At 35.2% G+C, this 5874-nt stretch overlaps 1 non-coding gene across 1 annotated transcript; it reads right to left on the bottom strand.

Annotated features, from left to right (window-relative positions):
- Nucleotides 1-748: 748 nt before the first annotated feature.
- Nucleotides 749-855, bottom strand: LOC139886974 (small nucleolar RNA R71). The gene has a single exon (XR_011772830.1). It is a non-coding gene; the product is annotated as a small nucleolar RNA R71 (small nucleolar RNA).
- Nucleotides 856-5874: the final 5019 nt, after the last annotated feature.

Consider the following 5874-nt stretch of genomic DNA (forward strand, 5'->3'; position numbering starts at 1 on the left):
ATAACTTATATAATTTTTATCTTTATAACTAATAGGATATTCAGTGAATGCACCGAGCAAACGTTCACCACCTTTCATACGTTCACCACCTGTAACTCGATCAAGATATCTAGCCAATATTGTCGTCGTTGATTTTTCTTTAGAATTGTCATCTAGTCGACCAAGTACTCCGATTCAAATTTCCGATAATCCATTTTTTGAACCCGACCTTACAATTGAGAATCCGGAGGATATTCAGGGACAATTCAGAGATCCTAAACCACTAATCATTCCTCCTGAACCACAAATCACTCATCCAGAGATTGTCGAGGAAGAAACCATTAAATCAGAATCTTCTAGTGATTCAGATTCAACAAATTCAATCATGGAAAATCTGGAACCTCTAAGTATGGAAAACCGAATGAGGGCTAAACGTACTGGCCAAGGTCATGCATTTACTCAACCAGACATTAATGCGCCAGATTATGAAATTAAAGGACAAATCCTACACATGGTAACTAATCAATGCCAATATAGTGGTACGTCAAAGGAAGATCCAAACGAACATCTTTGAACCTTTAATAGGATTTGTACTCTATTTAAAATCAGAGAAGTTGAGGATGAACAGATATATCTAATGTTATTTCCCTGGACTTTAAAGGGAGAAGCCAAAGATTGGTTAGAATCGTTACCTGAAGGGGCGATTGATACATGGGATGTTTTAGTTGAAAAATTTCTTAAACAATTCTTTCTGCCATCTAAAGCTGTGAGACTTCAAGGAGAAATTGTTACGTTCACACAAAAGCCAAATGAAACTTTATATGAAGCGTGGACAAGATTTGGAAAGTTGTTGAGAGGATGTCCTCAACATGGTTTAGACACTTATCAAATAGTACAAATATTCTACCAAGGATGCGATATTACTACACGAAAAGACATCGACATAGCAGCTGGTGGTTCCATTATGAAGAAAACCGCAACTGAAGCTTACAAAATTATTGATAACACTGCTACCCACTCACATGAGTGGCATCAAGAAAAAGATATCGTTAGATCATCTAAAGCGGCTAGAGCCGATTCTAGCCAAGACTTTGATTCCATTTCTGCAAAGATAGATGCTTTTGAGAGACGAATGGAAAAGATGACTAAAGATATTCACTCAATACGAATTAGTTGTAAGCAGTGTGGAGGACCACATTTGACAAAAGATTGTCTCAGTATTGAACAAACAATGGAACAAAGAGAGAATGTTTCATACATGAACCAAAGGCCTGGAAATAATTATCAGAATAATTGTCAACCGCCAAGACTAAACTACAGTCAGAAATATAACCGAAATGTTCCATACAACAACCAACAAGGTCCTAACAATCAACAAGTATCTAATAATACTTACAATCAGCAAAGACCTATTTTTCCAAATAAACCACCACAAACCGATGATAAAAAGCCAAATTTAGAAGATATGATGTAAAAGCTAGTTGAATCTCAAACGCAGTTTTTCAAATCTCAGAAACAAACCAATGAACAAAATGCTCAAGCATTTAGAAATCAACAAGCTTCTATTCAAAATCTGGAACAGGAAGTAAGCAACCTAGCAAGGTTGATAGGTGAAAGAAAACCAGGGAGTCTACCTAGCGATACGAATGCTAACCCCCGGAATGAAATAGCTAAAGCCATTACCACGAGAAGTGGTATTACACTTAAACCACCTGAAATGCCTGTAAATTCTGATGACTCTATTCCTACTACACAGGCACCACAGCCTGAGCAAGATAAGAAAAAAGAACCGGTAGTTGAAAATGTTAATGAAGATAACACAGTTAAGGCTAAACCTTATGTTAAACCATACCAACCACTACTTCCTTATCCGAGTAAAATGATAAAAGAAAGACTTGAAGGCGAGCAATTCAAATTCTTGGATATGTTTAAACAAATAAATGCCAATCTTCCTTTCATTGATGTAATTTCAGGAATGCCAAGGTATGCTAAATTCCTGAAAGATCTAATCACAAATAGAAAGAAAATAGAAGAACTTTCGGCTGTTACAATGAATGCTAATTGTTCTGCAGTGCTGTTAAATAAGCTACCAGAAAAACTCTCAGATCCAGAAAGTTTCACAATTCCATGTTTTCTGGGTAGTCTTAGTTCAATAGAAGCATTGGCAGACTTAGGTGATAGTATAAATTGAATGCCATATTCATTATACGCTAAACTAGACCTTGGAGAATTAAAACCAACACGAATAAGCATACAACTAGCCGATCGATCAGTAAAATATCCTAGAGGGATAATGGAAAACATGCTAGTTAAAGTTGGTACTTTAGTATTTCCAGTAGATTTTGTTATTCTGGACATGGAAGAAGATTCTCGAGTTCCTCTCATATTAGGAAGACCATTCTTAAACACGGCTAAAGCAATAATAAACGTGTTCGGTAAGAAACTGACCCTAAGTATAGAGGACGAGAGTGTTACCTTTTCTGTTGATAGAGCCATGCAACAACCGCAATCTGCAGATGATACATGTTATTATATTCAAACTATAGATTCACATACAGAATTGTTAGAAGAATTTCCAAAATTACAAGGAACAGGAGAATGTTCTTTAGGAGAAGGAACTGAACCAATTGATGAATCTGAAATGTTAGCCGCACTCATAACTAATGAATATGAACCAACAACAGAAGAACTTCAAATGCTAAAAGAAGAAGACAGATATCGATATAAATCATCGATAGAAGAACCACCAAAATTAGAGTTAAAGCCACTTCCAAACCATTTGGAATATGCTTATTTACATGGTGAATCTGAATTACCTATAATAATATCGTCTTCTCTTACGGAAAATGAAAAATCTCGACTCATTTCTGTGCTAAAAGCTCATAAACCAGCTATTGCATGGAAGATTCATGACATTAAAGGCATAAGTCCTTCGTATTGCACACATAAAATCCTTATGGAAGAAGGTTATAAAATATATGTTCAATGCCAACGAAGACTAAATCCTAATATGCAAGATGTTGTTAAGAAAGAAATTATTAAACTGCTAGATGCAGGTTTAATTTATTCAATCTCTGATAGTCCATGGGTAAGCCCAGTTCAATGCGTACCTAAGAAGGGTGGCATGACTGTTATCACAAATGAAAAAAATGAGCTTATTCCTACTAGGACTGTAACGGGATGGCGTGTTTGTATTGATTATAGAAAATTAAATGACGCCACTAGAAAAGATCACTTTCCCTTACCTTTCATTGATCAAATGTTGGAAAGATTAGCCAGAAACAGTTACTATTGCTTTCTTGACGGTTTCTTCGGATATTTTCAAATTCCAATAGCACCCGAGGACCAAGAGAAAAGCACCTTCACGTGCCCTTATGGTACTTTTGCTTACAAACGCATGCCATTTGGACTTTGCAATGCCCCTGCAACCTTTCAAAGGTGCATGATGGCGATTTTTCACGACATGATAGAAGAATGCATGGAAGTTTTCATGGATGACTTTTTAGTCTTCGGTGATACTTTTGAAACATGTCTAGTTAATCTTGAACGAATACTTATTAGATGCGAGCAATCAAATCTAGTTCTTAATTGGGAGAAATGTCATTTCATAGTTAGAGAAGGCATCGTTCTTGGTCATAAAATTTCAGAGGAAGGAATTCAAGTGGATAGAGCTAAAGTAGATGTAATTGCTAAACTTCCACATCCCACCAATGTTAGTGGAGTTAGGAGTTTTCTAGGGCATGCCGGTTTTTACCGATGTTTCATAAAATATTTTTCTAAAATTGCCACTCCTATGAATAAACTCCTTGAAAAAGATGCTCCATTCATATTTTCAGATGAATGTATCAAATATTTTAATATTCTTAAAGAAAAACTCACTAATGCACCGATCATGATAACTCCAAATTGGAATTTACCATTTGAACTTATGTGCGATGCAAGTGAGTTTGCAATGAGAGCCGTTTTAGGACAAAGGATTGAAAAATGATTTTAACCTATCTATTACGCTAGTAAGATGTTACAAGGAGCACAAATGAATTACACAACTATTGAAAAAGAACTCCTTGCTATTGTCTTTGCTTTTGACAAATTTCGTTCATATCTCGTTCTAGCTAAAACGGTGGTCTATACCTACCATTCTGCTCTTAGATACCTATTTTCAAAACAAGATATCAAACCACGATTAATCCGTTAGATCTTACTCTTACAAGAATTTGATATTGAATTCCGAGAAAAAAAGGTAGCAGAAAATCTCGTCGCTGATCATCTTTCTCGTCTTGAAAATCCTGAATTAGAAGTTCAAAATGAATCGGCCATACAAGATAACTTTCCTGATGAATATCTTTTGAAGATCGATTATAATGAAATTCCATGGTTTTTAGACTATGCAAACTACTTAGTATGTGGATTCCTTGAAAAAGGGTTGTCGTACCAAAAATGAAAGAAATTCTTTAGTGATATAAAACACTATTTTTGGGAAGATCCACATTTGTTTAAAAGTTGTCCCGATGGAATAATACGCCGATATGTATTCGGAGATGAAGCTAGTCAAATCTTAAACCATTGTCACACAGGACCAACATGAGGGCATTATGAGCCTCAACTTACATCAAGAAAAGTTTACGATGCTGGATTCTATTAGCCTACAATTTTCAAAGACGCACACCTTCTTTGTAAATCTATGATGCTTGTCAAAGGGCCGAAAAAATAAGTCAACGTGATGAAATGTCACAAAATGTCATTCAAGTATGTGAAGTATTTAACGTTTGGGGTATTGACTTTATGGGGCCATTTCCAAAATCTCATAATAATCTCTACATTCTCGTTGCTATTGATTATGTATCTAAATGGGCGGAAGCACAAGCTCTCCCAACTAACGATGCACGAGTTGTAGTCAAATTCTTAAAACGTCTTTTTGCAAGGTTTGGAACACCGAAAGCTTTAATAAGTGATCGGGGTACTCATTTTTGTAATAATCAACTTGAGAAAGTTCTCAAAAGATATGGAGTAACTCATAAAATCTCCACTGCTTATCATCCACAAACAAGTGGACAAGTTGAAAATACCAACTGAGCTTTAAAACGTATTCTAGAGAAAATCGTAGGATCAAATCTGAAGGAATGGTCCATGAAATTGGAGGATGCACTCTGGGCTTTTAGAACAGCCTACAAAACTCCAATTGGCACCGCACCTTTTAAACTTGTTTACAGAAAAGCATGTCACCTTCCAGTAGAAATTGAGCATAAAGCATTTTGGGCTTTGAATTAAAGGACCCGTTCATATACATTATAAACGATTCACAATAGTTGATTACATCGCGTGATATTTGACCTCTATATGATACATTTTACAAACATTGCATTCGTTTTTAAAAGACAAACTTTATTCACATCTAAAGTTGAAGGCATGCATACCATTTCATAATACATCCAACTATAATTGACTTAATAATAATCTTGATGAAATCAATGACTCGGATGCAACGTCTTTCAAAATATGCCATGAATGACTCCAAGTAATATCCTTAAAATGAGCTAATGCACAACGGAAGATTTCTTTCAAACATGAGAATAAACATGCTTTCAAGTGTCAACCAAAAGGTTGGTAAGTTCATTAGTTTATCATAATCATTCATTTCCATTATTTTAATAAACCACAAGATTTTTATTAAACATAATTCCAATAGCAGATTCCTCTCGTCTGCATAAAGGTAAAATCATTTCCAATAATATAATAGAACACAAGATTTTCATTTTTCATATACATAATTCTCAAGCAGAATCCTCTTGTCTGCATTAAGGTAAAATCATTCATATGGTGAACACCTGGTAACCGACATTAACAAGATGCATATAGAATATCCCCAAAACATAATCCTCTCGTCTGTATAACAGA

Source organism: Rutidosis leptorrhynchoides, chromosome 1 (assembly GCF_046630445.1).
Source record: "Rutidosis leptorrhynchoides isolate AG116_Rl617_1_P2 chromosome 1, CSIRO_AGI_Rlap_v1, whole genome shotgun sequence".
Classification (NCBI taxonomy): Eukaryota; Viridiplantae; Streptophyta; class Magnoliopsida; order Asterales; family Asteraceae; genus Rutidosis; species Rutidosis leptorrhynchoides.